This window comes from Apteryx mantelli, chromosome 5 (assembly GCF_036417845.1).
Source record: "Apteryx mantelli isolate bAptMan1 chromosome 5, bAptMan1.hap1, whole genome shotgun sequence".
Lineage (NCBI taxonomy): Eukaryota > Metazoa > Chordata > Aves > Apterygiformes > Apterygidae > Apteryx > Apteryx mantelli.
The window spans coordinates 27,625,311-27,651,602 of NC_089982.1; the positions used below are offsets into that span (position 1 = coordinate 27,625,311).

The 26,292-nt window shown below is 39.0% G+C and overlaps 1 long non-coding RNA gene across 6 annotated transcripts in view; it reads right to left on the reverse strand.

Annotated features, from left to right (window-relative positions):
• LOC106491925 (uncharacterized) overlaps positions 1-26,292 on the reverse strand; it is a 156,877-nt gene that overhangs the window by 59,554 nt on the left and 71,031 nt on the right. For 4 of the 6 annotated variants that reach the window (XR_010884255.1, XR_001293843.2, XR_010884253.1 and 1 more), the window contains 2 exons: positions 17,580-17,646; positions 16,432-16,568 (listed from right to left, as the gene is read on the reverse strand). This is a non-coding gene — a long non-coding RNA (uncharacterized lncRNA). Of the gene's footprint in view, positions 1-13,862; positions 13,928-16,431; positions 16,569-17,579; positions 17,647-26,292 lie in introns of those variants that run through there. The other 2 variants (XR_010884252.1, XR_010884254.1) reach the window with 2 other exon arrangements.

Here is a 26,292-nt window from a genome sequence, read left to right on the forward strand (position 1 = left end):
TAGAGAAAGAGAGAGAGAGAAAGAGAGAGAGAGAGAAAGAGAGAGAGAGAGAAAGAGAGAGAGAGAGAGAAAGAGAGAGAGAGAGAAAGAGAGAGAGAGAGAAAGAGAGAGAGAGAGAAAGAGAGAGAGAGAGAAAGAGAGAGAGAGAGAAAGAGAGAGAAATCCTATGTTACAAGTTGAGCTCTAGATGCGGTTACTTTGCTCAGACAGCTGCAAACAGGGAGCTGTGGTGTCTCACGGTTACTGTACTGTACGTTGCCTACAACAGAACTATCTAGCATCCAGTCATGAACCCACTGAGATCTGATGCAGCTATTGAACTTCTTCCCACACCATCAGTTTGCCAATTTCATTGGATTAGTAAGAGGTTATTGTTGCCAAAAGAACTTTCAAGATATGAAACAATGTAATTCTCTTTTAATCATGCACAAACAGGACTTGTATAAACTAACATTTTTCTGATGGATACAGCTACATCAGTGATAAGAACAGAGAAGAACATAGTATAAACATGTCCTTCAGGCCTCTAGGAGTACAATTAAGTGACAGAATTCTGTGTTTGCAACAAGTGTGTGGATTCATTGAGACACAGATCTAAATAATACTTTACGCTAGACCTTGCCTTTAAATTGACAGAATTCCCATACCATTTTCACCTTTACGTTTTGGAATTCTTTTCCTTGCACTGCGCCAAGGTCAGCGCACAGCACCAACCCGCTTCGCTCCAGAATTGAAATATTTGAAGTTATTGGGCCAGAAGGAAGCACCAGAGTGAGCCAGAAGGTTGGGCACAGGGAGGTCTCAGAGCGCAGCGGGCATCTAGCAGTGGCCTCATCACCAGGCAGGCTGGCAGCGAGTGACTGCGGTGAGATTGTTTGAAGGAGCTGAGAGAGCAGGCTGAAACCTAAATAGGTCATTTACAATGTTTATAGGAAAATGCTTTATGACCCTATGTACTCGAATAATCTGTTCTCATTATAAAAAGGTAATGAAAGGATTCAGTTTAATAAATCCTCTACTGTTTGACAGAAATATAATATTAAATAATAATAAGAGAAATGCTTTGTTTTTTTCTAAATGGATTCTTCCAGAAATTGGGTAGAAGAAACGCATTAAAATTTTTCTTCTCTGCTCTCTCATGAAAAAATGAACATGTCCAGACTAAAACACTCTCTACTGCGGTGCAATGAGCAAAACTCCATAGAGTCCATCCAGGGAAATGCACATGGAAAAAGAATGAACTGTCCTGGCAGAACAGTGTGGGAAAGTGTAATGCAGCATTCTCCATCATAACTTCACCTGGCCTGCAGAGCAGCAGAGAAATCTTCAGGCTGCAATGCTATGAATCCTTCATTTTCTCACTAACACTCACTGTATCACTGCAGCCATTCTGCAGTGTCAGTGGAAAGAGCTGAGTGAAGAGAGGTAGGAGAAAAGGAGAGAACAGAAAGAGGTGGGAGATACTAACAGTAGAAGATGATCTGATTTTTCTTCTCCAGAAAGCTGGCTTTTCATGTGTATCAGAAAAACAGAAGGGCCAATTCTAAACTGCTTGTGCCACCCAGAAGGAATGCATGAGAAAGATCAAAATCCAAAAGAGAAAAGATATAAAAATATATTTTCAACTCATATAATATAACATGAAACATAAAGCATTTGACTAACACAAGGCTGCCTCAGGATGCAGTCATAGAAAAAGGAAAGTACTCCAGAAAAGACATTCTCAGAGTGTTTAAAAAAAAAAGAAAAGAAAAAAAGCTTACTGGTTTTATTCCAATGTATTCAAAGATAATGTGTTCTCTCACTGTCCTCTTCAACCCAGAAGAAAATGCTTAGGTTGTGGTTCCACAACACAGTAAATCCACTTTTGGGCTCCAGCTACCAGATCTCTGTTTCATGTGTGGTGGCCACATGAATCTGAGCCATATTCATCTCCAAGCTAATGTAACAGAAATGTAACTGTGTGTCCAAGGCTGACTCAGATCCTATTTGTTCTGCTGGGCAGCCCAGTAATGCACATATCTCAAATTAACAACCACAACATCAGTAACAGAAGACAGGGCTCTTAACTGGGGGTGAGGGGGAGAGAAATGGACAGAATCAACAAAATCGCAGGGATTTTCTGTAGCTGTACCCTTATCTTCTAACCTGCATGTCATGTGCAAGTCTGTTCTTTACTAGCTCATTCCTAGGAAGAAACACAGTGACTGATTTATAGGTAGAAGGATCAATGAAATAAAGGAACCACAGAAGAGAGGACTAGAAAATTTGATTTGCACTGATTACTTTCCGTTCTTGTACTACTGTCGGTTTGCTTATGGCAAAGGCTGATTCAATAAGGATTAGGATCATAGGATCATACAATAATTCAGGTTCAAAGGAACCTCAGGAGGCCATCTAGTCCAGCCTTCTGCTCGAAACAGGGTCAGCTATTTGACAGGATAAGACCTACACCCCAAGTCAGGGCTGCCACTTCCAGAGACACAATCTGGAGGAATCAGTCATGAAAAGACTTGACTCTTTTACCTGTGTGTTTAGTACAAGCTGAGCTGCTTGAGGCAGCTGCTACCTCCCTGCTTGAGGACAGTCCTCCATCAGCTTGCCCTTCAGCTGGAAGAATGGAAGGGCCCAGGACTTTGACTGACTGACCCACTTTTTCATTAATAGATTGACTTTCTCCACCCCTCCAAAGATCTCTCTCATTTGGCTTTATATTGCACATTAGCCAGGCTATCTTCCTGCTGTGTGTTTTGCTTCCTAGGCTGTGGCAGCCCAGCCTGTCCTGGGTGGCAAGTAAGCACTTAGTAAATATATACAATGACAAGACGAGATCATTTTAGAAATCATCCTCCAAGTGTTCGGTCATCATTACTGGCAAAAAAAGCAGTTGTCTGGGGTCTGAGATTTCCAAAGAGCTATAGCAAGGACAGGACAAAGAGGAGGGCATCTGTCCAGGGCTGAGCAGAAAGGCTATTGTGGCTGTTTGAGTAGTTACTGAGGTTGCTTTCAGTTCTTTTATCTATGAATGGGAAAGAACAGAGAAGAGCAGAGACATGAGTGACAGTGAGCAGATAGTGTGATGATACTGTAGCACTAAAACATCTTAGATTTGCTCCACATTCCATAACAGGACAGAACTAAATTGGTAAGCTATGGCAGTAAATTCAAAGATAAAGTCAAATCAAATGAAAATAAATGCCCATGTAGCCCAATAAGGCATCAATAGGGAAAAGAGCAGGATAACGTTGCTCAGGCACAGAGCTCATGAGGGCAGAGGGAAAGCAGGGCCAACTAAAGAACTTGTAGGAACAGCAACAGAAAAGCAAAATCAGGCAAGCAGTAGATAAGCATGATATTTTCATGGTATTTATGGACACACTTAGACATAACGTGTACAATTTAAAATGGACCGAATTCAAAACCTGCAGAAACTAAAGAAACTGCAGTTTCTTCTTTTCCACCGCTTCTCTCTTTTTTTTTTCCCCCCAGTGGTACAGACACATGCTGAAGTTGCAAAGGAAAGCTTGCATCTTTGCATTTTTGACAACAGCTTCTCCCATTAGGGGCACAGGAGGGTTGTAACTTAACATCACATACAGATTCTCTGCGCAGGTCTCCTCTAAGAGTGGAGAAAGTGCCCAGGTTTTTACCTGGGGCAGCTTTGCTAATAAAACAGTATCACATCTGTAGATCTGTGTGCCTGGACTTACCCTCAGACAGTACAGCTACCAGATCTTATGTATTTACTCACTTTCAAGGTCATGCAGGCTAAATAGCAAAAATAGAAACCTTCAGTAATGAGGACTCAGAAAGTTTCAAGACAATAGGATCTTTTTTCTGAACAAGGGTTTCTCCAGGATAACGTTCATCAAGCAAAGACAAGTAATGAGCTTGACTCTCTACCACTACAATGTGATAAAAGGGGTTAATCACACCAGTACTTTCTTCTAATCCAGTTAATGTTAGATGGCCATATAAGGTCACCACACAACCTAATCCAGTTAACATTAAATGGCCATATAAGGTCACCACAAATCTGGAAAGGATGGCATATGTCTTAAGAAAAGTTCCTTAAAAAAGTGCATCCCACACAAGAATAGCCCATGAAAGCAGCATCTGAACATTCTTCCAATGGGACACCAAGGTTTTAACATGCCACTTGAGGACGATTTGTAAACGTAGTCTGAGAAATGTTACCTTTTGTTATCAAATCATAAGCTACCGGAAATAAGTCAGATAAATGTATTGCAAAACTCCATAATAATCTGTATGGTGCAGAAGATAAGGTATTAAGGTTTTACTTGATCTGGGAGGGGAAATAAAGCAGCAATGCAACAGACAAGAAGAAATTGCATGAAACTAATCAGGGAAACCCAGAAAGGAGTAAAGACAGGCATTTGAAATGTATTGTATTGGTCTTTAAAGTCACTAAATCTTTTAAAACTTTTCTCTTAATTTGACTACCACAACTTCATATTTTCCTTTTTCTAAACTAGCATCTTCTAAAAGTTCTTTGCTTGAAAATGTGGGTTTTTTTCCTACAGGTGTAGAAGTGCCAAGATTTAAAAAAACAAAACAAAACAAAAAAAACACAGCAACAACAACTAGTAAAACACAAGAAAAAAGTCATGTGCATTAAGTAAGACTTTTCTAAAAGGCGAGAAGGTTGGTTTTGTTGCAACAGGAAAGGCCAGAGAGAAGCTGGTACTTAAACCAGCCAGCCTAAGTATAAACAGATGCAGAGCACTCTGATGGGGAGATAACTAATTGCACTTTGCATGGCGCTGTGTTTAAGACAGGGCCTAACTTACACAGTCTAACCTTGCCAGGATTTGTAACATCCTGACCCATTCAGTGTTAGCTGGCTAATGAGTCTGAATCCTTTTTATCAGGCTATAGCCACAGACAACTGTGCTCATCATTTCTCTTTGTTCAATGCATAGGGGAAAAAAAACACCTTCCAAAACCTCTCCTTTTGAAGCTCTTTGAAGTCTGCGTGAGTGGTATTTTCCACTTCTGCCATTTGATCTGGACAAAAAGGGATAAGTGATCTCTACTGCAATACCTAGCTGGCTGGAAATGAACCCGGTTTTGCCAGAGCTAACATAACTAGTTTCATGTGTATGGTTATTGGCTACAAATTATTGCCCTCGTTCATCTTCAGATCGAGTTGCTTGTCTTTAAATTAATCTTTCACTTGCAAATGCTAGTAGCTATGACTTTTTATTCCAAACTGAGGGCTTGATCTGCAGTTAGTGAATGGAAAGAGTGCCACAGAGCACCAACAAGAATGTGGTAAAGTATCTGCCCTGTATTGATTTATTTTGATTAAAACAATATCTTATTGTTATACAATGTTATTAAAAGTAAGTATCTTTTCACTTGGTGAACCTGCCAAACACAAAGTCTGGATTCATCTTCCCCCATAGAAAATTCTGATTCAGGGGTACCACACAAGGTATGAAGTTGCAGAGTGCTCATCTTTCTCACTTCCACTGTGAACTGCTTTAAAGAAGAGGAAACTGCTGACAGTCTTTCCATTTGAGTTGCATAAAGAAAATTATATTTTGATTCTCTAGAAGGCCTACAATAAAGCACTGTGGAAAAAATGACAGGACCTGCAGTAAAATGTTTCATTCTGTTTTCAAGCTTTTAAAATATACTAAAAGGAGGGGGATTTCCATGATTTCCACTTGAAAAATCAAAACAGCTAACTTAAAAAAATGTTGAAGTAACACATTCACAGACAGCTTGGCACTTGCAGAAAACAAATCACTTGAGTTATGACAGATCCCATCTCAGGATAAGGTGACTTTTCCCTTGAGACAACCCATTACATCCCAGTGACTATGAAGCGAGCTTAGACTGACTGGCTTAGACTTAGTCATCTAATTTAGGGCAGGTAAATCTCATCTTGTCTAAAATGATCTCTGTGTTTAAATGCCCATCTGTTTCCCACACAAGCATACCAAAACACAATTTTGGAGGCTGGAATAAAAAATATTATGCTATGATTGTTTAATGCACAGTCTTAATTTAATCATTTTCTACAAAGACATCATACGCTGGATCCTTTGATACCAACACTCATTAATGCCCCTTTCTTAACTGCAGTGAGTAGGTTATCCTGTGTAATCTGGGATACAATCTTTGAAATAGTCACTGTATTCCTGTCTCACACATTAATTTAACCAAAGTATTTCTATAGTGTCTCTACATTTCTTTACGATTTCCAGGACTTATTGCGCCTTATACATGCAGCACTAAAGCAAAGAAGCATTTAACTGCACTGCATTCGAAAGAGACATGGTTTGTTTGGGCCAGACTTCTCACTACTGTCTGGATGAGCTGCTTATGAAACATTCTTTGAAATGAAGCTTAGGATTCAAATGTACACTGCATTATTTTAATTTTTATATATAAATATTCTTACAGAGAGAAGTATTTAAGCAAGCCCTGAAGCTACGCATACCCTTTCCACTACTGATGCACATGCTGTAGCACTGGTGGAATGTTGTGGTCATTTCACTTTTTGATTAACCCATTTCCCTGCTGCCCTGTAATGTTGAATCATCTGCCTGTTGGAGTATTACTCTGTTTCCCATCTGTTCATATACAGTGCCTTTGACTAGCTGAGGAAAATCAACATTTATGTCATTATATTTATCTGGACTATTTTCTGGGAGAGGAGTTTTTTGTTTCATTTTTCCTCCTGCAGTAGACAAGCATTTAATCAGCTCCTCTTGGGCATTTTGGAAAGAGATCCCATAAATATAGGTTGACCTTCTCCCATGGAACTCCATTCATCATTCTTAGTCCAGACACTCTGTGGTGTAAATCCATATAATTGTACTGGAAAAACAGTAAACACCTTATAAGGATCTATGCTGATTTACACCAGATGAAGGCCTGTCCTGACTTTATTAAGTATTTGAGTCCTCCCATCATCTCTCAGTTACGTTTCCCATGTTTTGCTGTATCCATTTCATCACTCCCCATACATGCAGAATTACAGCAAAAATTATTATTTAACCACATTACATTCAAAAAAAGACACGGTTTGTTTGGACCAAGAATCTCCCTTCCTAACACTACAATAGTTTTTGCAAGCTATAGGTTCACTGCCTTGCTTGGTGAAAAAGTACTTAGACTCCCAGAGATCTTGTAGCTATCTTCAATGACTTCTACAAATGTCCATAACTTTTCCTGCTATTTCCTACTAGCTTGCATTTAGCTGGAATTTGGGGGGAAAGTACAGAAGATAGTTAGAACTTTCATTTTCCACCATAGCTAAAATTTTCCAAAATCTTCACTATTTCCAACACACCACCACATTTTTTCAGACATGTTTCAAGTTACAGGTCTGGAAGTCAAGAGCTTCTTTCATTTGTATGGCTGAAAAGAACCAATATGTCTATCCAATACGACCTCATCTGCAATACAGACCACAGAACTTGGCCTCATAAGTTTTACATTAAGGTCAATCTGACTTATGACACGTTCTTCAAAAACAGATCTATTCCTGATTTAAAAAATTAAAGCCATGAAGAAAATATTACAGTTGCATTAGAGTTCCATTCTCTGTGATTTTTAATGTCACTTTTGACATGTCTGCCTAAGTCCATGCCCATAAAATAATGAAAAGTATAGCTTGCTTTGAGCACAAATAATATGAAAAGTCCAATTAAACAATAACAAAAAAGGATTTTGCAGCATGCAATTGAATGATATCTTTACAAATAACTTGAGATTCTCACCTGCAATGTATGTCACACACACAGAGAGCTAATATGATCTCATTTCACAAAGACGTCCCAGTATTTGCTATTCACTACAAACATATATACACATGCATATCTATCCTAACTAAATTTTCTATACTAACATATTTTATTTTTAGTTGTAAAAGCCTGCTTCTCTTTGAGATTTGATATCTCCTTCTTCTATTTTCTTTAGGATCTTGTCTACTTCTGAAAGTTCAGAACACAGATACTAAAACCACATCAATTAAGGGTCTAAAGAAGAATGAAGTAGTTTCTCACCAAACTTCAAATCCATACATCATATTCTTCCAGCAAATCTTACTGCCTTCTTGCTTCCCACTAGCACACATGGCTGAGCTGGAAGAGCTGGCTTCCTGCCTTCCAGATGTGGAAGTGCACTCAAAAAATACTAAGTTTTCTCACTACGCAGAATCTCGTAAATTCAGCACTACAAGGACATTCAAATGACCAAAGACAAAACAGTCTCTGGAGAAATAGTATTCACTTCCACAGACTTCCTATGAGACAAGCGTTCTAAAGATTCTTTTTCTCAGCTTACTCCTCTGTCAACCAGCACACTTATCGCATCCACAGTATAATCCACATTATTATTTACAAAGTATTTAGAGACATAGCATTCTGCCAGGCTGTCATTTAGGATACCAGTTCTTCACTCTGCCACAGATTTTCAGTGTGAATTTAAATTAGTCCAGTATTCTTTGTGCCTAAGTCCTTCTACTTTAAAATGGAAATGATTCTCTTTATCCTCTTCTGACTAGCAAGACACACAGTGTTAAAGCAGTAGCTCAGAAGCTGCATAGAGAACAATTTCTACATCCTGGAAAAGGAAGTGATCTTTTAGCTCTCATTAGTCTCATTCATTAGTCTGTCATGACTTTGTTAAAACAAGTATTGCAATGAAATATACACCTCAAGATTACAAGATAAGTGAATATTTAAAGGCCTCTTCAGTTTAAGATGCAGTTGAAACTACTCTGTCCCTGGAAGACCTCCTGAAGACACTGACCATTTAATGTTAACAGAAGCCCTTCTATAAACCTTTTACAAATCACCAGTTTCAACCAGTGTTCTACTCTTCCAGCATCTCCTTGTAACTATCTGCATCCCAAATCTTGTTTCTGACTCCAGTAGAGGAAATATGCAAAGGCGGTAATCACAGAGTTCAACTTTAGACATTTACGGCTCTGTTCACACAATGTATTTATTTTCAGAAGCAAACTGGACTCAGAAGTTCTCCCCTGCCTCTCCCCACAGTCTCAGGCTGTTCATCTTGTCCCACTGTTTGCTCTTGTCTCAGTGGTGCCAGTCAATGAAATAATCTGAATATCAACAAAATCAAAGTATATTCTTTTTTGGAGAGCTTTTTTTTCTGTCATCCACAGCACTAGCAGTTGCATCTGCAAAATAGCCAGGAAGTGAATGGCAATGTCAAAGCAGGAGCAAGTAGCTGGAGAAGATGAGAAGGAAGGAGGGTGGGTAAGACCATCACATCTTTGCTATTGAAGACAACATTTTATGAACCCATACCCTCTGGTAGGTGCTCTGAATTGTTTTCTGAAAGTTCTGTTAATTAATTCAGAAATTAAATTGGCTGTTTTAAGTGAGATGGGATGCCTGCTTCTTCCCCCAAACAGTATAAGAAACCTCTGGCCCAATGAATGAAGTTTCTTATAAAGCTTTGTAAAATAGAGTTCTAATGCCACAGGCATTTAGGGTTACAGGCTGTTATATTTAAAACATGTAGTTTTAAACAGTAGCTTCCTGCTGTGAGAATGGGAATTCTGTGGCTGAGCAATTTCAAACTTACAGGAGAATTCATTCAGCTCTGGCAAGTTCAGCCTTGGAAAAAAAGTTTCCCAAGTCTCTAAGTCTCTGTCTTAAGTGGATCTAGGCCTTAATGAGCATCTTCTTGCAGTGTTGTTTTAACAGTGTTGTTGTTGTTGTTATAGAAACTTGTAGATATTTATTGCTGGCTTTGATATACTTGCAGTTTCCCAGTTACAGGATCACTCACTGCAGCTGCTTACTGCAGAGAGTTTGTGCAGAAGTAAATTCTCAGTTACTAACGGGTCAGATTAGAAGAAAAATCCACTTGTCATAATTTTCTAGGGTTTCCCACAGCTGTTGATGGCCTAAGTAAAATGTGTGAACAACGAAAGTCAATTTTAAATCTTTATGTGCTGAAGTCTGACCAGGGCGTAAAGACTGTGTGTTTTATCACAGAAGTCCTGGAGCACAGCTGCCACCTCCTGCTAATGCAGCAGCCCACAGGGATCCCAGCTGATTGATGATAATCTACAAGTTAGTCACCTTTGAAGTCTTCTGGCCAACCTGATTCCTCCAAACTCCCAGTTATCATGGGGTCTCTCTTGCTCCTTGGGTAATTGGGGTTTTACTGAAGTAAGTTTCAAAATTTTAGAAACAAGCATCTGTGGAAAGCTGATTTTTTCCCTGCCTACACTCCCCAAAGTCAAAGCCATCATCAAATCCAGATTTGAAATCAAGGGCACATCTGCATAATCTCTCCATTTGGTTTTTGGTGGTGACAAAACAGAAAAGGAAGAGAGCAAGTAAGAGTAGTCAGAAATTAATCAAAAGCATAAGATGTCTTCATAGTTATTCAAAATCTTCTGGTCATCCCCGAGTAACTTATCTGCAGCCATTTGGGTGATTACATTTTTGGCCTTCTTTGGTTTTCATTCATCTGTGCACTAAACTGCATGTTACTGATTAAAGGAGTCTACCCTATCACATATGACTCTCTGGTGAGCTTATCTTCATGAAAAAGAAACTTTTTCTGAGGATAACAATAACCATAGGAAAATGCTGGAGCACTGACTGTTTTGTCTTATTCCCTTAGCCATGATGAATATTGAAAATTTTTGTTGCCACTGTATGCACTAAGTGGAAAGAAAGCATACAAAAAGAATTTTGATTGTGTTCATGGGAACGAAGCCACAAGTCATGTGCTTTCAAACATGCGAACTGAGAACATTCTTCAAGAATAATCAAATATAGTAATGTTCATATAGCAATAGCTCTGATCAGAATTGAGGCCCTGAAAGGACAGGTACCCTTCAAGTTCTGAGGCAAAAAAACCTCCAAGCATTTGCAAATCAGGAAAAGTTCCTGAAAGCTGTAATGATTTTTCTGGCATTTTAAAGGTGCGACTGTAATTCATCCATCAGGACAAAGACTGTCTTCATGTATATTTGTCCAGCACTACTGTAAGGCAACTATAGCAGTACAGATGACCAGCTCTCATTTACACATGGTTCAAGTTACATCCAGACCAGGGGGAGTTAGTGTAGACTTACAAGAGGCAACTGTATCCCCTACCAACAGCAAGAGACTTCAGGATTCACAGGCTTTTAAAAAGCTGAGGCTAACACTACTGTTTTATTTTCTTTTTATGAGCATCACAATATGGGGGGGGAGGGGATGTTGTCAACAAATCATGGTTAATTCCTTTTCTCATTAAGCCCTTCCTAAATGAGGCAAGAACAGATAAACCAGGAGCAAACATAAGCTGTTCTTACCAAAGCTTTAAAGGGTACAGTAGCCATCCCCCACTGCAGTCCAACCTGTATTATATTATATCAACCTCCATTGAGCAAAATAGCTTAAAGATTCCTTCCTCATCCTGCCTACAGGGAATAAATGGGTGTGGAAAATCCAGACATCTGTCTTGGTTGAAAGGGGAAGTCCCAACATGCCCCACAGTTATTTTAGTCTCAGAGACACAGTACTGTTGTTTATCCCCTCCAGTGCTCCAAGGGGAGTTTGGCTTTTGGTCTACCTATTTATGTACCCATCAGCTATGTCCTTGCACAACTCTCCAATCCTTTTCAGCTTCACTTCAGCACCCTCTCGCCCTCCCACTATAAATTACGCACAGACAGAAGCTACCACAAGATACTGAGTCGGTGGAACCACCACAGTAACATTCACTTTCCTCTTATAAGGGAAATCTCTACAAGCAAAGAGCACTCCTTACATATTCACAGTTTCTAGAGGGATAATAGTTTATGTAATTGGATACCTCAATAGCTTTTATAGATGTTGACAGAAAGATTCTTCCCCTTACAGTAATATATATAATTGAGCACTTCTGGATTCAGCTACAGAAAAATGGACGGGTGCCGACACCCATTTTTCATGATTTGTCTTCACTCCAAAATGTTCCTGTGGCTGAGCCTGGCCCTGTAAGATTGACTGAACTAATATGATGCTGGCCACTACTCGGCAGTTAGGGTAGACCAGGACAAATCACATGAAGCATCTTGCCATTTCACTGCAATTAAAACTTATTGGAACCAGAACCAGTGCTGTATTAATGAATCCAAATCTTTACTACTGTGGTATTGGAACAGACAACTTCCAGAAGAGGAAATTGGAAGGCAGCCATTAACCTCAAGAAGACAGGGGAAGAAATAAGTTTTCTGGAGAACCCTAAAGAGGACATTGAAACTGTGCTGTATCACAAAACAACCTGCCAATAAACAAAAAAAGTGAGGGCAAGACAAAACAAAGGACATTTCAGGAACCTTTCCACCAGATCCCAAACATTTTTTATTCTCTTAAATTAGGTACAAGTGACAAATTCCTGCACAGGAAAATGAAATTTTTCTTCCTCCGGAAATGCCATATGAATCCCTGCTTAACGACACTTCATATTAATGCTGTTTTATTGACAGTTTGCAAAGGGATAGTGAGAAATGGATGATACATGTTACAAACTGCTATACACCTAAAGCTGAAGGTAGGATAGCTATAGACAGCCCACCTATCTTTTTGAACTCTAACTATTCAAATCAAGTCATTAACCGTTTGTTGATCATTTATTAAACTCCAAGCTATGAAAAAGTCTTTAATACACATTTTGACATGTATGTTTTCATTAGCAGAGCTATATATTTCCTCTGGCTACAGCAACCAAAGTTATTCCTCATAAAATTACGGGGTAGGGAAGAAGAGGCAGAGATTCACTCCATCAGCTACAACACTGCATGCTATTAGCAAACATGCACTTTGAGAAGGCTACTGCCACAAAAATATCAACTAGAAAATGACATGTGCTAAAACACAAGAAGAAAAAAGAGACAACAGCTAATTTACAAAGTGTGTTGATAATCATAAGACCTGTGTTCTGGCAAACTGCCAAGGGGGAAGGTGGGAGGAAGGGGAAGGGGCAAATTCCTGAGATGAGAAGTTCTCAAATAAGAAAACCCCATAACCTCCCATGGAAAGCTTCACCTCAGGAACAAACATCCAGTTGTAAGTACCACAAGTTAGTATGGGGTGAGAGGCTGCATCTTAGATAACAGGTCCCAGACACATGAGGATTTAAAGATAACCACCAACAGCTTGAGTTGCACCTGGATGAGAACAGGAAACTAGTGCAGAAACTCAAGCACTAGCATCATTCCTTCACAGAAGCTCACCTCGCAGATGGTAGTGTGCTGTAAATTCCTAGCAGATCGGCTTTAATTAGGGCCTGGCCTCACCATGAGGGGGATAGATGGCCGTTACGCACTCTGTAGGAGTGAGCCCAGCCTCCTACCTAGCTGTAGATGATGAAAGGCACTATTGCTTACTGCAAATACTCCAGATTGCAAGGGTAGTGACAGATTTTAAAGAAAGCCAAGGCTGCAGAAACTTCATCATGGTGAGAAGTACGCTTATGACATCAGGAGGCTGAGAATTCCTACCATGAGCCTGAACTGGCCTATGCTAATTCCTTTTTGGCAAATCACCGTAAGCATTAAACTACTTTCTTAGCCATGGTCATAGCATTTTATCGTGCAATATGAAGACTACAGAAACACAAGAGCCACATCTTATAGACACTTAGCTTATACCTCCACTAAAGAAATCCAGCAGTACTTTTTGTTCCCACTTCTGTTCTGCACCCTACCTGCATCCCCACTGCATGTAGGGCAGGCTCATCCATGCACCAGTCTCTCCTTCTGTGTCCTGATTTTAATGCACGGGAACTCCAGGAGACACAAGGCAGTCCAGCAAGTACCCTCTCTGAATGACTACAGTGGCAGTACCACAAAGCATCCCCTAGCTTACCTGTCTGTACAGACACAGCCAGGGATGCAGTCCTTCCTCCTTCATTCCTACTTCTTCACAGCTAGAAGTTGTTTTGTTTTTATAGGATGTATTATATGATTTCCCAGCCTGCATTCTGGAGGCCTGTGGAATGCAATACTAAGAGATTTAGGAACAAATCCAGACCCAGACACCAAATGCACACACCAACATACTCTACAACTCAGGAAGTGCTAATCTGCATCCAATTTGCAAAGTTAGAAACAAAATGAGTCCTGTGCCCTCCAAGATGCTAAGTAAGCTTCCACTGCCAACAGGGATGAATCACACCCCAGCTCTACACATTCTTTTAAATGTCTCTCTGGGCCAAAAAAGTATCATTGCTGCCTTATCCATATTGGATCATAGACAGTTCACGCTCAGCTAGAGCTTCATCTGGTCACAAAGTAATGGCTAAATTCAACTCTGGGCATATCCACTTGATTTAATACAATTGTGAGACCAGAATTTTATTCAGGAAAAATACTAAGAGTGGAGAATTCTTATTTAATGAAAAGAAGATCAAAAAAAAAAAAAAAATCAAATGTCAATTTAACGATACTGCAGTTGAAAGCCTTCCTCAGAGTTTCCTAGAGACTCCACGGGCAAAAATAACAGGAAGAGGAGCTTCATGAAAATCTGGACATGGGAGTCTTTAGAAAAGCTGAGTGGTTGCCTAACTATAATGTACATTTGAACAAATTAAACTTTTTGCCTATTTCTCACATGTACAGATTACATGTAAACAAAAAGAGAGCTCCAGGTACCTAACTGACATGAGCAGCAAACCATGGGTGAAAGAACAATAACATGAGAAGGGAAGCTAGTGACTCACTGTGGGTCTGATCCAACATTGATTCACTAGTGTGGAAACTCCATTCCAACAAGGAAGGAATTAGACCTTCCTGATCTACCAACATGAAGACCATTCAATCCTTTTACTAGCCATCCGAATTAAGATGGTGCACTGAAGTAGCTTAGCCCTGGACACATGTTTACCACTACTCCAGTGATGACCGTCTCCCGCAGAGGGATGAAGCAGACGGCTGTGGTGACATTGTGACATTTCTTAAATTTCTGCAGCAAGATTAGCTTGTGTTGTCTGTCATCACCATGAATTACTCTAACCTATTTAGAAGAGATGTCCACCTTGATTTCTCTCAAAATCTCACCAGTTGTTCTTTCTTCCCATTGCCCTCCAGTACAAAGGGAGTTATTTTACATTAAAGAGGTACAGAGCTGATGTGTGTGTATGGAAAATGCAACAGAACCCAACAGTTTCAGAGGAATGCATGAGGAAGAAGAAAATCTTTGCACTTAGTCTATCAAAATACATTTAACCAAAAGAAAACATGCATGTCCAAAATCAAATGAAAGCACAAGTACTCTTCAGAGAATATAGAGAAACAGACGAAATCAGCGTATTCGGAGACAGACGCTCTGACCACTTTGTTGAGGCTTTACCCCAGCATTTCTCTGGCAGAGTTACCATGCAAATCAAAATTTATCCCCAGAATTTGTGGTTCCTTTCTGTGCCCTGTAATTGCATCCTTGGGATCACAAGACTCATGGCCACATCAGTAGCAAATGTTTGAGCTAATTAGGGAACAAGCAGGCAAAATAAAAGGTTTTCTGTATTATTTCATCTAAACTTTCTTAAACAAAAACTTTCTAAAAAGATAACCAGTGACTGCTCTATGATATCTTTTCCATTAAGAGTGTACCTTCACTCTAAAGTCAAAACTATTAAGGAAAAAATAATACAATGGTTTCGATTTAAAATCTATCATTTTAGATGCAAGCACAGATACCTTTTTATTTTTTATAACTTAGAACTGTTGCAAGTTTTCCAAGACACACAGGAGCTAAGTACCAAAGGCAGCTTTGCTGTATATTATTGCCATCTAGTGGACTTATCATTGAGAATGTGACTGGAATTATCTGTATAATGTTATCTGCGTAACATTAGAGCTCTGGTTATATATTTTTTAATTATTTTTATAGCAGAATGTTAAAAATGATCTAAGGTCACAGCTCCTGTTGCATTGTAGGTCTTCACAGTAAAGACAAAATTACAGTTTATATGGTGTGATAATCATATCATGGGAACAGGATATTTATTGACTTGCGTAACTTTAATATCTATAAGCTACCCAGAGGAGAATGGCAAGTTCTTTTGTGAGGATTTTTTGTGGGAAGATGCAAAGTTATGCACATTAGAAAATCAGAGTGATATTATTAAAACATAATTAACGGTTGCACACTTCATTACTTGCCTGTCACATTTGCATTAAATGAGCTTCAATGGCTTGTACAAATGCAGTCATTCCAGTCATTGCTGTTTCTTTCAGTTGATTATGATAAGCCTTCCGTGAGGACTTGATTACGAAAAGCTTCTGACAATGACTGTGATTTAGGAAATGGAAGGACAAGATGTGCCACAATATTATTATGAGTGGATATGTCTGAGCTGCAGAGGAGAGGTCACATTCACTCTGTGAAACACCATGGCGGCACAGCTAGCCTGCCTTCAGCATCCACACTAACTTACCTAATTCAGATATCTCTGTCCCACAATTTCAAGGGTAGGTCTGAATAAACCAGGATTTGAGGGAGACCAATATTTCAGTGGCAGCTCTATGAGTAAAAAGTAGATCTTGGGAGAGTGGGTGAAATCTGAGAAGCAGCCTGATAACATATAAGAGCAATAAATGTAATAGCCATAGCATAATACCACAGCACAGACTGTATCTTCATTTCTTTTATGCTCTAGACTTCTGGGAGGTACTACACAGTCCTGTATATGGCTGAAAGTAATTTACAAGCCCGTGGCAAGGGTCAAAATCAAGTAAACCTATATCAGACACAGTGTTCCTAACAGGGAACCTCATAAAGGTATACTGGAAAAAAAAAGTTTTTCAGCATATTACAAACCCCATTCTCTAAGGAGGTCATTGAAGTCAAATAAATTTCGTAGGTCTTTCCTATGCAATAATTTAGGTGCAGTTAATATGCCCCAGAATACCAATAGCAGCTAAATGCAGAAGTCATTTATTAACATTTTATCAATGGGATCTTTATGAGATGCAGGCTCCTTCTTCAAGATCCACCCCATGCCAGCAACTCAGAACATCAATACTGTGGAGAAACCCACCTCAGTGCAGTCATACATTTCAGACAGCTGACTAAGCAATACAAAGTTAGCAAATGTCTTTGGGAGATACTCAACCTTCTGCCTCCATCTCAAGCCAAAACTAACTTCAGACTTGCTGGGAAGAAGAAAAAGGCTGCCCTCCCCCAAGCACGAGAGGTTTTCATATGAACTATGATAGCATCAGGTTTCTTCTGAATAGTAACTCAATACAGCTTAATATCCATTTCTTCTTTGCCTGGGGTTCATCTTTTTTAGTAAAACAATAATGTTTCATTCTATGTGCCCTGAATCATGACAGAGCTGTCTGATACTTTGCTATACAGGATTCAAGCGGATCAAGAATTAGCTTAAGAAACCATATAGTGGGTTAATTGACTCTATGCCTTGTATCTAACACAAATTTTACTACTTCTTCAGCTGGGGTAATATTAAGATAGTATTATTTGAGAACACAAGAGAAAAATATTTCCACACAACTGAATATAGAAAAGTCAAACTCACTCATAGAAAAGTCTCACAGCAGTAGAGCATGAAAGGTTTCGTACCATCAGCTGTTGAGTGCTCCATTGTTCCAGGCTTAGGAAGGTCCAGGAGATTTTCTTTAAGGTTCACCTACATAACAAAGATTCACAGCATCAATATTGGGGAGCGCTGCTAAACCCACCATTTCAGATAACCAAGTGAGCAAAATGGTTTTCAGAAATCACATAGATCGTAAGAGAGAATTCTGGTAAAAAAGTCAACAGCGTGATCTATCCAACTGGACAAAACATTTGAGAAAAATAAAACAAAATTTGGCCTGGAGATCTTTACTGTCACTCTTTTATGGTAATCATTTAAGACTCTTCAAAGTCCTTTATGCGCGTTAAACAGTTTTCTCAGTGTTCAGAAATTCTGCTTCTAAATACATTAGTTTTAAAGTAATACTTTTCAGTTAAAGGCAGCACTCTGCTTATAAAAGCATTAGCCTCCCGCCCCCCCTTCTCCTCCTCCCAACAATTTCCAGTGAATACGACATCTTGCTTCCTCCAAACTACAATCATTGTCCACTCCCACTTACCACACATTAGGAGCAAGATACAGATATCAAATATGGGGCATAATGGGCTTTAAATGAAGACCTCCCAGCTGTCTCCTGACAGTTTGATTGCATAATGATGACCTTTGCATGACTCGTTCACAACATAAAATACCCTGGAACTATACAATTCCGGACTGCAGATAAAAAATTTAAAGAAAAAGTCTTATGATATATTTGAGGGGCAGGGTGGGGTCTTTGCTTATTTGCATATATGGTTTTCCTCGGATTACTCTGATGTTTCCTAAAGGCATAATATTTTAGTTCTTAATAGTCATTCTTGCCTTCCTTCTTGCTGAAAAGTGATAGTTCACTTTGAAAGCAGAGATTTATACTGCGGAGTCTTCATTTAAACCTTACATAAAGAAATAAAATCTTTATGTCCACACATATTTGAGCTCCTACCTTCATGCATTTATAGTGTGTTACATTTCCCAGCTTTCCCATATTTAATGTTTTACAGCCTGTTCTCCAGATTCAGGTAGTAAAAGGCTTGAAGGCCAGAAAGCAGGCTGCAACTCAGTATTTTAATTAGAAATGGACCAATGTAGAAATGTCCAACCTGTTCAACTACACAGAGGTACCAGCAAAAGCTCCCACTAGAATACAGATAATCCGATCAACAACACCTACCAAAATATTTTAGTTTAGAAGGTTTGAAATCCTGAAAATGAATCCATTTTGGGACAACTGTTGTCTAATCAGCATTTAGGAATATCACCATAGGGAAAAAAAGAAGAAAAAAAGAGATGGAACCGTAAGCCAAATTGAAAAAGGTGAGGGTAGGGAGAAATAACCATTCCTACATTTTAACTAGGCTTCACTCCCATCCCCTCAGCTCTGCATCTCCCAGTCAGGAGATGTGTGGCATGTTCTGCAGGTGTCAGCACAGCTGTATGGGTATTTTAGTTTGTATCTGACCAGCATTTGCCCATGTATTAGGAGAAAGGAGGAGAATTTGTTCAGAAGACAGCACTGTCAAAAAGAACTTAGCAATATCTCACAGCTTGTGAAATTTGATCACTGTTTCGATCCTCCCCCCTTGCATTTTGCATATACTTCACCTCTTTCTTCCTCCATTCACTCTTTCAAACTATGTTTCCCCAAAGGGATACTGAAGATAGGGAACTATCAGCCTTGGGGGTGATAGGTTGGGGACCTCAAGACAACCATCCAACAGCTGTTTCCCCTGCTCTGAAGAACTAAATATTATTATGCAATACATATCAGATGTTTATCTAACACAGAAGTGTCCTCTCTGTCCCAAATCAACCTGCAAGTTCTAACACACAGCCACTTCAAGGCAAGACACCCCAGTATTTCCCTCTCCACATTACTGGATATACGCCAGGAAGGCCCTCCAACATGCGTGTAGACGGCTCACCACATGACTGCTTTGCAGGTCCCCTAACCCACCACGATGCACTTGTTGAAGAACAACAGGGAAAGTGGGCACCACAGCCTGGGTCTTGTCCCTCTGTTAGTGGCTCAGAAAGAGAGTAGGCAGGAACTGACAGAAGCTGCCAATTGTTTTGGCAGGCTTACTCTGGCCCACAGCCTGCAGGCTACTCCTTAAAATACTCTGCTGAAGAGTTTTCCTGCAGTTGTTTCATGTAGATCACGCTTTCCAAACCTCTCATGCTTGTTGCTATCCTCTTGGTTCTCTGGGGGTTTTTTTTTCTTTTCTTTGTATTTTTTTAAAGCTGTATCATTAAAATGTGGCGCCCCAAAATGCGGACATAACACTACTGCCGAGGCCTCACAAGCACCCAGTCGACCATGGCAATTACTGTTCAGAAGTCCTGCAAGCACAAGGTTCTTCCTTTGCAACAGCATGACAATATTGACTAATACTCAGTTTGCGGTCTTCTCTGACTCCTACATACTTCTCTGTGCTACTGCTTGCCAGAAAATTACATATGCTTATGCAGCAGGTTTATGCATGAAACTACATTTCTTATGTAAATTCCTCAAGTTTATACAGAAAGCCAGGTACAAAGCTGGGATGAAAACTCAGATGGCAGAGAATCTAGGTCTGAATGGGAACAGTGGCTATCTCTGAACTGCAGGTCAGTCGCTCTCCACAGTGCACCCTGTAGTCCTGAGCTTTTGACATTCCAGACTGTGGGACCCTTAGGGAGCAGAATACTTCATTCCCTAACAATTCATCCAGGGCTTCTTTCCAATGGAAATCAAAGATATGGACCACTGAGGAGAAGGAGTCCCAACATGCAATCAGGATAGAAACTTGCAGTCATCCTGGAAGGGGAGTGCTCCATAGGCCCCCACTTCAGATATTACAGGCTATCTGTTAATGCTATCAATAGAATCAGTCAGGACTTTCACCTTATAACACAGTAACTTATTTTAGTAAAAAGTGCTTCCCCAAATAACACGAGCAATCAAAACAGCTAACAGAAACAGCGACATACATAGTGAAAGAACTTAGACTACAGTGCAGAGAACCTAGACAGCGCTACACGTTCACTCCCATGTTGTGCTTCATGATACAGTATCTGCAGACACACAATGTTAAATTAATAGCAGTACAGCAAAAACACCACCAAGATTACAAGAACAATAGAGAAGTCTCTCTAAGTTTCATTCTTCCACTCAGCTTCCTATCTCCTCAGCTCACCCAGTTTCATTTGCCAATATGAATCCATCACAGAACAGGTATTTCACAGAGAGACTAGAAAGGGCTGCTCAAACAACATGAAAAACCTAAAGTGAGCGGAAAGCATGCTCTTGCAAAAGCATCTCTATATTGCAGCCACAAGTCCCTTTCACTTCATGGGCATAACTTCTTGGGTGAAGGTACAGGTTCATAAATGCCAGAAAATGTACTGACAGTGCAAAAAAAAAAAGATAAGATACACATGATACAGATAAATTGCTATTTTTACATGAGCCCCTACACACATCCTGCTCCACATCTAGAAAAAAATGTGTAATTAGACTTTGCCTAGAACAAAGTTCGATCCTCTTCCCACTGCTTTCTTACTATCCATATGTAATTACTTCCCCCAAGAGTTAAGACTAAGCTCTCAAGCTTTTCTTCTTGACCTTTCAATCATACTAATTAGTTCCACATAAAAGCAGCAAGTGAATAAACAAATATCACAGGTTAAGCGAGCTACAGAAGAATTAAGCACAGGAAGAAAAGGCAGAATAAAATGCAAGGGTTATAGTCAAATAAATGTTAAACAGACACCTCACATCTCTTTTTTCTCTAACCTTTTAGCACAGACTAAAGATAAGAGGGTAAAACACTGGCTAAAACCCATAGCTCAACACCTTCAAGCCTGATTTTTCCTTTGGTCGGGTGCCTTCCAGCCAGAATGCCATATGCCGCTCTCTGAGCCTAGCCTCTGATGGACAGAATTACATCTTATTTCCAAACAGTTATTTCAGGAGGATAGTGGGATTTATTCTGTACAGACTTAACTCTGATATAAATCCTGAGGAACCATATTGACTTCTTTGCCTTCTCTCTGATTTCAATAGAAATTCTTCATAAGGAGTTTTGACCAAACTAACTCCCGAAAGAAGTCTTTCAGAATTACAAGCCTTTCTCATACCATTCTGCGAAAAGAGTAAATAGAGAAGTGTAGAAGTGTTTTTGGTGCAGACTTGTGACAACTGGCTTTACGTATTCCATGCATTTTGTCCTTGCACTTCTTAGCAAGGTTGAAAAAAGTAAGTTTTCATGTAAATGCTTATAGGTTTGGAGGTGACGACTTACCACAACTTGAGGCAATTCAATAGTGGATTTGAGCAGACTGAAGGAGTGTAACATGGACTACAATTAAAAAGTTTCCTGTGCCTGAAACTCAGATTGATTTTTGTATCCTGGATTAGTACAGAGATTCAAGAAGCCATTGAACCCCATGGAGATGCTGCCTAGGAAGTACAGCAAAGAGGTGAGTTCTGGCATCTTTCACAAGAAGCAGTGAGCAAATTGTGCTTTAGCACTCCTTCCTCTGAAGGGGGAAGTATAGCATGCTTTCCCACTTGTCAGGGTTGAAAGCGAAACCACTCTCTCTGAAAGCACAGATGCTCTAGGGAGTCTGATGGAAAATCTCTCCATCAAATCAATCCCTGTAAGTTTCCAAAGAGTCCTAAACCTCAATGGCCTGTCAGAAATGATGCCTAGCTATGGCTAAGCTTTTCTAGAAAAAATGCAGCGAGCCAGCTGTATGTCTTTGGCAACAATCAGCAAAAACAACCACAGCAAAAGCCTGCCTTTTTTATGGAATATTTATATTAATATTGTCGCTGTTGCTCTTTTCCAAAAGTTCAATTTGCAGCAGTGTCTCAATCTCAGCTACAAAAAAAAAAAAAAAAAAAAAAATCAGGAACACGTAAATCCATATCATGTGATGCTCTAAGCCATCACATGAAACCTCCCTGTACATGACAAGCCGTCTGAGACATATTGCTATATATACACAATAAAAACTGTGGGAAACTGGGATCCAGAGAATTGCTTATTTAGTTTACAGATTTGGAAACAATGTCTTTATTCAGCAGAGGTTTTACTCAGATAAATGTACCCTCAACTCACCATGCAGGTTTACACATATTCTTCTGAATAAGTTTCTACAACTAAGCCACAATTACAATATGCAAGTGCACGTTGGCTTAACCAAAACAAATATTTCACAGAATACAGCTACTGTGTGCAGCTGAGAACTAGATTCTTATAATCAAGAAATGCCAATCCTGCAAAGCCAGAAAGGAAAATTATCTTTGCAAGCTATGAGTTTACAAATACATATAAAACAAAGAATGGAAATTTGTTTTTGTGCGTGAAGACAGTATTCAACTCCAGAATATAAACCAATGACTTTAGTAAGCATTGCTGAATAATGGCATCTTCGTATGCATGGACATACTTGCACACATATACACAAAGTGCCAGCCCTGTCTATAAAAGTCAGAATGTAGTTTGCCATGCTCCAAGCCATCTGTAGGTACAGAGAAGACTATACAGTGTTGAGATCAAATATAACAATAAACTACAATGAACAGCAGCGGCAGAAGTTGCCAGGAAATTCTAACTAAAAGTACATCTTGACAAAAATAGGCAGAAAAAATATATATGAATTTCTAAGAGAAAACATGGTTTCTGTTCTCCAGTACCTTTACCAGTAAGTGCTGGATTTAGCAACAAACATACACGTTCAGAGATCATGCTATTAAGAATGTTACCAAAACCTTTATAGTCTGAATATCAAACGACTGCACTAAAACCTCCTGCCTACCTCTTTACATGCTACAGGAATCCAAGAAGATGCAATCTAAAAGCAGAGGGCCAAAACCTACTCTCAGTGATTTCTGAACCTCCACACAGCAGCTACTCTGACAGAACTGAAAACGTTTTGGCCCAATCTTTGAAGAGGAGGAGAACTCAAGCTCCTCTCACCGAGTTTGTTGTTGAGCTCTCAGTACAGGAATGCTTCAGAGAGGTCAGACCCCTGTGGAAACATTTGCCACTGAAGCAGAACAGACAGACAGATTTTATTCAGTCCCAGTAAAGCTGCTGAGCAAACAGACAATACTATAGTAAAAACAGAATTCCCAAACTACACAGAATAACAGCTATCTTGGAATGGGAAACTCAAAATTCATATACAAAGGATGGTGAGATCACTGAAATAAGTGAAGCCCATGTAATTACTGTTTTCCTTTGATTCTTGAGAAAAGCAGGCCTTCTAACCATTGCCTTTACACTCGCATGGAAAAATCTTTAAGAATTTAACGAGACAAAATAAAAATAGAAGTCCTTTAAAATTTAATATGAACTAATCCATAGGGATAGCTCATTTATTAGAATTCTAAGATAATTTCTGTAAAAATCTGTAGAAATAAAAACAGAGCAACTGTTCATGAGGGGGTTTTAATTATCTTAAAGAACTCTAGAAAAAGTTTATCTTTTCTTGTTCAGTTCTACACGTTGGTTCATAATTCATGTAAAAGAGTTACCATTTTCTATTAAATACCAAAGCACTTTTTCATACAGGAGGTCTTATTCCTTTCTTTCTGCTAATGTCTTATTTGAGAAGGGGAAAGCAGTATGAAGCCAAGTCTCCATTATTTGCTTTGGACAGTTAGTTTTGCAGCTGAGCCCATAAGGTTTCTCCATATAATTATAACGCATGCCTAAATTTTTCAATAGTGGGTGGACAATTACATATGTCAAAACTTTCCTTCCAGATAATAACAAAACTGCATGGATAGCAAACTTGTTACATGAACCCTCAAATTAAATACCCAACATCATATCAATTCCTCAGCTAAAATACGCTGCTGGGCAGCACACATGGAAATTACCTTATGGGAATGAAAGAGCTATTCAGCAGGGCAACTATTAACACTATCTGGCATAAAAATAAAAAAAAAAAAATTGCTTTGGCATAAGGTTTAGGTCGCAAAAGAATAAACAATGGCACAATAAAACCTCCCAAATGAGTATCTTCATGCTAGTTAAAGAAATTAACAGGTGAAAACTCCCTCCAACACCTTTTCTTCTTCAGGTAGTCTGAACTATCTGGACTAAATTCAATTTTTGCAGTCAATTCATGTACCATTAGAAAAGTGTCATCCTGGCTCAGAAAATACAATTTTCACTTTGATCACGTTGTACATCTTCATTAACTTTGAACCCTCTGTTTCCTACTTTCTATTTTACTACAATACAATACTTTGTCCTTTTTTTTTTTTTCTTATAGTAACAGTAGTTCTCTCTGCTGCATATAAAGCAAAATTCATGAACAAACTAGAAAAATGTATTTAAAAAATGTGCCTGCGCATCCAAAAGTGAACAATGAAAATATATTTTCAAATCTAACATGCTAAAGATTCCTAGCAAAATAAAAAGTCTGCTAGGAACTCACCTTGCTTAGTAAAACCTTCTTCAGTTTTCATTTTGCAGCAATGAACAAGAGTAATAGGTTTCTGAAGAGAGGTAGGATATCTGATGCCCTCATTTGCATGACAACTTCCAGAGAACTCTTCCAAAATGCAATCTTTCTATTAAAGCTATAATAGCTTTGAAAACAAAAAGTGGTTTATGACTGCTTCTGTACATATGAAAAGATGTCTGGTGTTGCAGTTTGCAAAAGACAATTTCCTCTTTATAGGTTTATATTTTCTGAATTCGTATGCATACTTAAACATAAGCCTTCCACATAGCTCCTCATCTGATTTCAAGTGAAGAAGTATTCTGATGAGCATTTCCACTTAAAATTAACCCTAATATTGAAACACTTTGACCCTTTCATTTCTAAAAGAAAAAATTGTCAAATGAATACCTAAAAATAGTTATTGTGAAATAATACATGGATATAAACAACTTTACAGATCTGAGAATCCCAGTTAGTTCCATGAGGCAACTCTTCCACATAAAGTCAGTCGGGTGTGAATATAGCACAAACAAAGCCTTTGTCATGTTTTCTCAGCTGTTGTTAAGCATCATTTGCATAATTTTGACTTTTTGTTACTTTTGTAATAACCCAAACATTACTTTAGACAAAAGACATACAAAATCATGCAGAAAAAAATAATTTACCTTATTTTCACATTTTAACACATCCAGTCCTCTTTTTTTCTACCTTTATTTTCCTATACGGTCATGAAAGAACACACACTAGCTATGTTCTCACTACAGAATCATATGGGTTTAAAATTAAAATATATTATAGTAATGAATCTTAGTATTTATGTTTAGGAAAGGTGCCAGAGTCAGAAAGATGGAAATTAAGGTGAAGTGAACAAATATAGCATGAGGAGTGTGATTGTGTCGTCCACATACAACCTAAACTTTGACTTGGAACTGCTCCCGAGAGCCCCAGGAGAACATGGTGGTCCTCCCCACCATTAATTTCCAGGGTCTGGATGAAGATTGCCCAAATTCCTAGTTTATTTGCCTGAAACCAGTCCAACTCTGCTGGCTTCAGTAGAATTATTTCTGATTAACAGTAGAATAAAGCATTTATTATCAGGTCTACATTAACATGTAAACCAGCCACAAGACACTCATGTACCTTTTGGTCACTAGTAACCTCTCATAGAATCATGCTGGAATCTAGCACTGCTGCATACATTATTCAGGTCCAAAGTCAACACATTCAGAGAAGTGCCATATTTAACTTACATTGATATTATATCACCCCAAA